Source organism: Thermobia domestica, chromosome 5 (genome assembly GCF_964235325.1).
Source record: "Thermobia domestica chromosome 5, izTheDome1.hap1.1, whole genome shotgun sequence".
NCBI lineage: Eukaryota > Metazoa > Arthropoda > Insecta > Zygentoma > Lepismatidae > Thermobia > Thermobia domestica.
Window position 1 is genome coordinate 181,001,605 of NC_137458.1, and position 10,579 is coordinate 181,012,183.

At 35.8% G+C, this 10,579-nt stretch overlaps 1 protein-coding gene across 1 annotated transcript in view; it reads left to right on the top strand.

Moving 5' to 3' along the window:
* Positions 1 to 10,579, top strand: part of LOC145686307 (uncharacterized) — a 1,046,376-nt gene that overhangs the window by 905,101 nt on the left and 130,696 nt on the right. The window lies entirely within an intron of this gene.

A 10,579-nucleotide genomic window follows, 5' to 3' on the forward strand; every position in this document is an offset into this window, starting at 1 on the left:
TTACTTTAGTCCTGATCTTTGTAACGAACCGGATCTCTTCCTGTAACGTTATTGGCACCAAGGTGCACAACGAAATTGATTTATTCCACGACCTAGAGAGAAATTAGTGCCCATTGATAAAGGAAAAACATACAGTCGAGGAAAAATAGAAATATATTAAGATTCTGCTCTGATATATGTGCATATACATTCTTAGTCCGACAGCCTGAGGAAACGCGATAAAGCAGCAATCCAAGTGGAAGTAGACTCATAAACTGGACCTACACCAATTAGTAGCTCCTTTTAGAAACAAACAAACACAGCATTTAAAGACTTCGGAAACATTTTGGTTTTATACTTAACAACGGCAACACTTTAAAGGTGATAATCACATACAATATAACTCTTTATACAAGTAAACACCAGGATCTTCTAAGAGTACGATACAACATAAATAAATTTTATAACATGTATTCCTAGCCCATCCGTTCTACTTTTATTCCCAAAACCTGAAGACTTCCCCATTCAGACACCTAGAGTGCAAAAGCAATTCAGGTTCAATACATCTCAACTTAAGGAGGGAACTACTATGATCAATTCACAAAAACAAGATGTTATAATTGAGAAGAGCGATGGCTTTTGTCTTACATCAACTTCTACGTACAAAAAGTACCCAAAACAGGAACTTATTGCATGATCAAAACTGTCCTAAACTTCCTTCTTTTGCACAGCGTCTTCTCACCATCCACAGCGGATCCTGAACATAGTCAAAGCAACAGCTCAAGTTCAAATAACAAACGTCTCTACTACTCAGAAATTACGGAGATTCCAGCACACAATTGCCAGAAGAAGGCCAAGAAAAAGACGATAACCCAAATATATGGAATTGTCTGAGATCATCATCTCTATTAAATTTGTCAGTAACAACATTACCATCAACAAATTCAGAAGTTTTCATCCAGAACCAACCTCATAGGCTGAGATTCTGAGATCTTTCGAGAGTAAAGATAAAAGATGGTACATGGACCTTTTAAAGTTTCCCGTCATCTTTTATTATAAAGGTTTCTCCTTGTATAGAATTGTAATAAATATTGCAGATAAGATATAAGTTCCTCTAAATAACTATCGTTTGCTGGTAAATTTGTAAGAGTCCAGTAACAGTGCATCTTAGGCGGTAGCAACTAAGCCTGTCGTAGCCAAGGTGTAGCTACGTCCATCTCAATAACCAAGCGTTTCAGAGAGGAAGATGAAACCCAGAGACCAGGCGTTCTACGGAAAGGTGAAGTGCTTGCAGAGACCAGGCGTCCTTGCATGAAGGAGTTCTCAATGGCCAGGTGTCTTAGAGTATGAAGGGTAGGTAGGTACCTCTCAATGACCAGGCGTCCTAGAGAGTAGTGGATAATCAATCGGTAGAAATTGGTGCCTCCTGCGCTGTTCCGACTCCTTTTAACCAGAAGTGTTGTTGTCTGCTTGATTCCGTATCATTTGCCGATTATTGGCGATGGTTGACGACACCTCTTTCGTGACTGTCACCTGAAGTGTGTTTACAGCATGCACGTAGTTAGGAGCACATATATAATCTATATATTATTGACGTAAAGAAACATTAGCCAAAGGATTATTTTTCTGCATGGAATCTGCATATTAATTACGGTGTAAAATTGTAAAGAAACATTAGATCACTGTGCACAAAAAAATAAAAAGCACTGGTCACTTATACAACATTGGATATAACACTGTCACCAAAACAAAGTAGAAGCAATCAAAACTTATTCTGTACTCTAATCAGGATCGATTAATACAATACCTCATTTCCCTCAGAGGAGGGGTTGTGAAAGCTTTGACGTTTTCAATTAATGTTTATAGACTAGGTCAGTTATGGTAATTTATGTAGAATAATCTGGTGATGTTTCCATGTCATTTGTTGCTATTATGAAAAGTGTCTACTAGTCGTAAAGGGAGTCTAGGATAGAATACGCAAAGGAAAATTAAAACTAAGAGCACTATAAAGATTGGTAAAGTCACTGTTATAATTAGCGTATTGAAGATTTGCCAAATGATGGGCCCATTTTCTAGATTCTGTGAATAATATTTAGTCCAAGATGTCAGTGACAATCATATGTGTCTCAGCAAGGAAGCGAAATCTGATGTGGCTTGCTTGGCGTAGGTTGTTAACTTAAGTGGAAAGACAAGAAAATGCTAACGTCGCAATTTTACTGATTGAATTGGATTGTAGTTATGCAGATAATCTGAATGGCAGATAGTAGTGGGGTTTGGGAAGAGAGGAAGAAGCGAAAAGCAAGGTATTCGCTTTACTAAAAATTTTTTTATCAAGTTTAAGATTTAGCCACATCATTTTCTGTTTTCCAGTTTTCTCTTCTCTTCGTCTCCCTCTTTTTTCTGACGCTTAAACATGGGAAGTACTTAGTCAGCACGTCTCGTTATGTTAATAAGCATCCTGTTTCTTTCTTCCCCTTTGTTTTTTATTTCTTTTTGCTACGTTGAACATGTTGCTTTTGTCTTATGGTTGTTCGTTGTCCTCATAATGAGGCTTTATAGAATTAACAGAGACAGTTGGTATTTTATCTCTAAAATTGTAACGAATGTAAATTCTGTATAGCGGTGCCTCCAGGAGTGTAATAGCAGTGCCTGCAATGTTCACATTCGGTTTTGACTAGAGTAGTTAACACTTTTTGACCAGAGTAAAAGGTATTCTGTGTACATATTCTGTTAAAATATTTCTTTTAATTCTCGTGAGTTTTCAATAAATTCTGTTCTACTTTCTTTCTTACTGTAATTAGTTGGTCCTTTTCAAATTGTAATTATGGGGTTTTCTGTACTTGACAGTCCAATATGGTTCGCGGCTCATATCCATGTAATAAAAACAAGCTTGATTTCTTCGTCCCTGACAGTACAAATGTGTTTAGCATGAATGTGAAGTGTGGCAAGAATTTTGACCATATTTTAAGAATTTTTGGACAAAGAATTTTAATGAATTCTGTAGAGTTATTTGTTTAACTCGACCAGACGGTTATCTCGATTATTAAAAGCAGAGCAGAATTTGAACTTAAAATTGTAGATTTTTGCCAAAGGGTCTTTCCAAGATAGTGAAATCGGCCCTTGATCCAAATTGGGTCGCTATTGACCCAAAAGGTTACCCTTGACCTAAAACTACCTCAGAAAAATTTTGACCCATTACATCCTCCCCTTTCCGAATTATGGTATTATACGTGCTCAAATTTGAATATTTTTAAAATTTTGGTGGGGATGGTCGAAAGAGTTTGAACGTTTCATAGATTGTAGATACTATCTAGATGTAAATGTGCATTTTTTTCAAAACCATCGATGCGTATTTTCTTTATTTTTTTATATGTTGAAAATTTCAAAAAATTGAAGAAAAAGTTTGGAGGACACGTCGCTGATTTTTTAGTTAAAAAATTGTTATACCCTTAGGTGCAACATATATTTTTGCGGGGCCTGAAAGTGATGGCAACATTGTCAAAAAGAAATAAAACTGAAAACCAACATGTTTTTCACACAGTTTTCCCACCATTTTAGGGCCCTCAAGGTGAGGGCACCTTTCAACAATCCTTTGCCAGAGTTCACAATTTTCCTTTCTCGTGTGTCCCTTCCGTTTGTGTTGTTCTTCGGCTGCTTGAATTATATCCATTTCGGAATGGAAACGCCAAATATATCTCCGTAACAATGCTTCCACTTCAACGGACTCTTGCACAACAAAGCTACACTCACTCCGGTACAGAGCGCCACTGTGTGCGGCCAGTGAAGCAAGCACTATTAGATACGAGGAGCCGATGCGAGGTGTCTGTAACTTCGTTATGCAAGAGTCTGTTGAAGTGGAACCACTGTTACGGAGATATATTTGGTGTTTCTATTCCGAAATGGGCACAATTGAAGCGACCGAGGAATAACAGAAGCGAAAGAAACACAAGAGAAAGGAAAATTGTGAACTCTGGCAAAGGATTGTTGAAAGGGGCCCTCACCTTGAGGGCCCTAAAATAGTGGGAAAACTGTGCGAGAAACACGTTTGTTTTCAATTTGATTTCTTTTTGACAATGTTTCTATTACTTTCAGGACCTGAAAAAATATAGGGGAAGGCGTTGTACCTTTGAAAACCTGTGCTTTTCTCGAATTCAGAGCTATCTAGGTATAGTGATTAAAATTCGTTTGAAAGATTAGATAAAAAAAAAGCACTACAAACTGCGTTTGGCTGTTGTTTACTGAGTGTTGTACCGAGTAATGTTCCTTTTAATTTTTTCACCCCCAAAACGAAATTTTTTTGTAGTTACCTTTTGAGTTTTGTGCTCTTCGGTTTTCGCAACTTGTGATATTTATTTGTCCAAACTTGGGGTAGAATCATTGGTGAATACAGTAATATCTTTAGTTTTAACATCTGTTCTATATTTAAGCTAGGGAGAACTTTTTTTTCGTAATGGTGACCCTCTTGTACCTATGAACATTAATGCATCGTGTACCTTTGAACGATAAATAATACTGTTTAAAGCTACACAATGTAAGTAGTTAAAACAATTGATATATTTTATATAGGTTAGGTTGGGATATAAAGTTAAATTTTAAGTAGTTTCTATATATTCGCTTATTGTATAACATAATGTTAATAGTTGTATATGCTCAATTTTATTGTTCACAAGTTTTTGTTACAACTTCTCTTCAATTTTTAATTTAATTAATAAAATTTCAATTCTGGAGAACTTTTTATTGCTAAATCTTTTATTGCAAATTTATAACTGTTAATATTTACTTTTTCTTTTTATATTATTGCTTCAGAAACGTTGGATTTATCACTTTGTTCAAAGGTACAAGAGGGTCTGTTGAATGGTACACGAGCATAATGTACCTGTAAACAAAACGGATATGCTCTTGTTATATTCTATAAAAGATAATGTAATTATGTAACGCATTTAAAAATAATCCTATCTGATGGCAAAGAGATGGACGACAAAAATTGGGGAAAACGTGCTGAATATTACCACCAAAATTTCGAAGACTTTAAAAGTGTTCACAGGTACAACGCCTTCTCCTATGTTGTACCTAAGGGTATAACAACTTTTGTAACCAAAAAATCATCGATGTGTCACCCCAAAATTTTTTCTACATTTTTTGACATTTTCAGCGCAAAAAATAAAGAAAATACACGTAGATGGTTTAGAAAAAATTACGCATCAAGATAGTATCTACAATCTGTGAAACTTCAATTTTTCGACCACCGCCACCAAAATTAAAAAATATTCAATTTTGAGCAAGTATGATACGATAATTCGGTAAAGGGGTCAATTTTTTAGGTATTTTAGGTCAAAGGTAACCTTCTGGGTCAATAGCGACCCAATTTAGATCAAGGGCTCATTTCACTATCTTATTAGGAAAGACCCTTTTGAAGTTTCTTCGCTTTATGAACATGTTACTGATCCAAAGAAAGAAAACGAAAGGCGCCGAAGTGTAAAATAATATCTTCCAATAAAAATTATTGAATTGTTTGCGATGTGATGCTATTAACAGATTACGTTACAACGTAGCGCGTGTTCGTTTCTGGAGTGACAACACATATTTTGCCTTTCCTTCTTCAGTCGGAAATGGTCCTAGGGTGTCAGAAATTCATCGCCCACCTATAAGATGGTTTCATGCGTGCGATGTGACAATTCTGCTTAAGATTTCTTTAGGCACTTTTTTTATTAGCTGCATAATTTGCATGTTTTGATTTTAAAACCTAGGTATGACTTCATATTTGGCATATACTATTTGTTAACAGCCGTTTTCTATGTTTTGCTAAAGCCAAAATGAGGCACTGACGATGTTTGTGAATGAAATCAAACCACCGACATGCCGAGCTTTTTGATATACATAAGAGATGGAGTAATTCTAATTTTGGATGCTTCTGCGTACGTTTATCGTTTAAGCGGAAATATTTAGGGCTACTTAGAGTAGAAGTTCTAGTAGATACTTTCCTTTTGAAAACTGCAATTATATTGGCGTATGAATCATATTTACATTGTTCTTCTGGCCAATTTTCCAACGGTTGTTGATGATTTATAGAAAGCCGGGGATATTCTAACATATTTGAACGACAAACATGAAGATCTTCGCGTGCTTGGTTTAGGTCTGTGTCATCTTAATTGCTTTTATCACTCTTACTACATTAATTTAGTTCTATGGGGCCGCGGTGGCTCAGTGGTAGAGCGTTCATCTCTGGTGCTTGGGATCCCAGGTTCGATCCCAGCCTTCGCCAAGTGAACTTTGTGGTGGACAAACACCGCGCGCGTGGGTTTTCTCGGGGTTCTCCCGTTTCCTCCCACTTTCTTCATTCCACCATTTCATTCATTACTCATCATCATCGTCTCCTTTAGCCTAACCGGCATAACCGTGGGACGTAAAACTCCAAGATTTCATTTTTTCATTTAGTTCTAAACAGCTAATAATACACTGTGGGTGCTTTTTAAACTTTCCACATGACAAATGTTTAGATTGTAGTCGGGTAGGGGTTTATAGCATGTATATTTGTCTAGTTTGTGAGATTGTGCATCTAGTGATGTTAAGCATTTGGGGTTCGTGAACAATTTAAATTTGTGATTAACCCTTTTAAATTTTGGGGTTCTTTAGATAATTTTTAGGCTTTCAGTCAGGCAGCCACAGTACCAACACTATTGACGCTAGAATTATGGTTCGTACCTCGTTTTTTTTTTTTTTTTTTGTTTTGTAATGAAGCAGAGTTTCCAACTGCATCAGTCAAATTTCCCTATTACGTACCAAATGCGAGAAATTCCCGCTCAAATTGGGAAGAAGGGATCTTTTGAAAAAATCCTCTTTTATCGCGAATTTCTCCGCTCAGGTATATGACATGCACATACAAATGGTACCAAAAGAATTTTGCTTCATTGTAAAAATAATGAGGAACGAAGAATGTACGGGGAAAAATAGTCTTGACGCTATAGCCGATTTACCAATTTTCCCTCGATAATACATTTTCAGTTAATTTCTATCCAATCCGCTTCAGCATAAAGACTAATCATTCTATACTAATGCCACATTGACTTGATCCCTAGTCTTCCGTTGCAAGCGCTGCTGTCGGCTGAAAGAATTCCACTCGCTTTCTCTCAGTTAGCAACAGTTGAACCCTTATTGGCTCAACGCGTGGGTGTGTGAGGGTGTGAGCTTTAGTTTGCATTTTTGCCACGGCTCAAGACATTTTGGCTGCACAATAGGAACACGAATCATACCTTGTTTTCTTTGGTATGAATCGTCCTTTCGAACGGTATAACTTGCATATCCGTATCGTGCACATGAGGGGAGAAAATTCCCCCGAAAGGGAAATTTTTTTAAAGACATACCACATGTGCTTGAAGTCCAAAGTGTACTGCTGCGTGTCAGAAGATGGAGCATGCTGGAAGAACTTGGATCGAGTTCCATACAGTAAGTACAATTTGCTGTTTCATCTAATGTTATAATTCTGTTATGCATGATTTTGAAAAACAATATATTTTTTCACAGAGAATTTCTATCTAGAATTCGGCGTTTTTTTCATGCTATAGGGGAACATACGTATCATTGAGACATGGGTCAATATTTTTTCTCGCCCTTGGTTTTCAAAATATGAGATTGGTATTTCGTACAGTTATTACATACACTATGTAGTATTTTTCGAAATATTTTGGGCGCTGAGTGTTATCACCCGGGGCGCAAGAAGGGCCCGAAATTGGAAAAGAAGGATTTTTTTACAAAAATTTCCATTTTGGGGGAATTTCCTCCCCTCAGGTGCACGATATGGATATCCAAGTTATACCGTTCAAATGGCCGATTCATGCCAAAGAGAACTAGGTACGATTCATGATTTTAGGGTAAATAGTGATATTACTGTAGATAGTTTACTAAACTAATTGACTAAAAATGTGTAAATAAAGCAAGAATTCAAACATTGGAAAATTTCCTGGCACATTTTTATTTACTCTAGAATCATGATTTGTATCTCACTTTGTTCCAAATAAGAGTAGATTTCCAACGGTACCACTTCTAATATGTTTATTTGTCTCTGAGGGGAGAAATTTAGAAAAAAGGGGAAATTTTCTCCTCAAAAATCCCTTTTTCGATTTGGGCGAGATGTTCCCGCTTCTGGTACATAATAGGGAAATTTGAGTGCTACATTTGGTAACTTTGCTTTATATCGAAACCAACGAGGTACAAACTATGTTTCTAAGATTAATAAGGATGCGTCATGATTTTATTTTTAAAAAGTCTAAAATTTACCCTTTTTAAAAAGCCGCCTTCGTTGTTTGTGACGTCACTGCCCCCAGGCATCGCACACGTGACTACAAAATGACCATAAAACATGTTCTTTGATGCTTCCATACTTGAATAAATGCAAAAAAAAAAAAAAACCGGTGTGAAAAGCTTTACTAGAGATTTATAAAGCAAATTCCGAAGGTCGGCGACATGGCCTGTACACAGGCCAAAAAAATTTAAAACGGTTAAGTAGAAAATATTTAAATGTGCGTAAAGCATAAATGATTACGTGCAAATATTTTTGTGAAATAGAACTTCTAATTTCTGCTGGTGTAAGACTGCGGCTAAAGTACAAAACAACTTTTCCTTCGGCTGTTCGTGGGTTGTAGCAATCTTCTTCTTGTAATAATCTTCCCACTTGAAATGAGCTGCCATCAATGTAAACTCTTATCTCAAGTTTATCATCAAATTGATGAAGAGGTTGCTTTCACAATGTCCTTTTTTAATTTTTCGAATAATTAATCGTGTGCTGAGTTCTATTTAAATTGTGATTGTTGTTAGAAGTTGCTGGAATGGTTCAATTTTGATAAAGTTTTTAAGGTGACCTCGGTGTTATGAGTATAGTCCTATGACATTTTTAAGATTTCTTTTAGTGGTTTCTTTCTTGACGTTCCGAATTTTATAAGCTATTTTTGATGAAATGCTAATTTTTTTCTCCTGTAACTTTTAATCCTAATATTTCCAATTCATTAAATACTAAATGGGTCTTCTTCGGATTACCGTTGTAAATCATACTTACGCAGTGGCTGAAATGGAAGTTCCAAATCGGGGAGTTGTTTCAATTTATGAGATCCAATATGAGGTGATGTGTTTTGGTAAACTACCTAATATTATTTTAGTTGCTATCCTTGACACCTAAGCGTTTGCCTTGTGCCTAATGACATACCTTTCGAATTTATAACTTTTGCATGTATAATTAACCTCAAAATTCATGTTTTTAGTACTCTTTGCATCCAATAAAACATCAAAATACGTTTGATGGTTAGGATGAAGGTTAGGAAGAATTTTCCTTTCAATTATCTGTTGATTGAAATGGTATAAATAGGTACTTCGTGTCTAAATTGTTCCGTGTTGTGTTTCTCCACCACTAGCAAAGGAGACGCTTAACTGCTAGTGTGTGTCTCTGTTATGATGATAGCATCTAACTGTTCAGTTCATCAATTTGCTTCCAGGGTCATAATGGAATACGTGGCAAACAGTAACGAAATAGAGTGCTTTTATCTATCCGTATTTTACTTTATATTCCTTAAATAGCCAACGTCTTTAGGACTGTATGAGAATATATTTCTCTGTACCTTTACAAGTCGTGTACAGCAATATTTTGTTCCAACAAGTGAGACTTTATATCAAAGGGATAATCATTGAAAGTTTTGGTAGTTTGCTCTAATCGTTCCCGAATTTCTTCTGTTGATTGAGATTGATGTTTTTAATTTTCTTATTCCGTCTTTCGTGGCATTTTTTCCGTGTTTCTATATTCTATTGGAAAAGTAGGCTTCCTTAGATTTTTGTACAGAGATGTTGAATTACATTGCAGTTCGACTTTAGAAAAAAGTCGGGAGAGGATGTAATGTGCAAAAAGTAGGTTCAAATTACGATCTATGATGCGGAAGTAGTATGAAAATGTAATATTTCCAATCCTGAATTTAATCAAAGCTATGTGCTCCAGGATAAGGCGTTTATTAGCGTTGTGTATTTTGAACTTTCATAAGTTGCAATTTGAAAGTAAATCTTTACGGGATCAGGGGAAAAATGACCCTGTGTCAATAACCACTGGTAGTTTGATCATTGCAAATAGAAGATCTTGAGAAAAAAAATACAAAGGTTTTATTGTCCGCTTCCATCAGCTTTACGCAATAAAATCTGGAAAACATTTTATGTATCACCGCATCAAAAAGTGCACGATATATATCATTTTTAGACAAATACGTTTATTGATCTTGAAACAAAGGGATTACCTATATGATATGTAAGCAACTTATCCTCGAGTACTTTAATTTGTGGAAAACTGTCTGTATGTCCGTTCATAACATAATTGAAAGCATTAAGAGACTCGAATGAAACAAGAAAAACGTGTTGAGCAATATGTAAGTAATATTTCGATTAAACACAGATTGCTATAGTTCAACATTTCTACATAATATAATACGACGAATCCTTGTGTCATGGAAAATTAGTGTGCCAGTTACTAAAGTGATCATTAGCAGTTATCACTATTAAAACTTGCCGCCATTTTGAATCTTGATATAAATATAATTAATATAGTATGCTCTATAGCATAAATGTGCTGTTA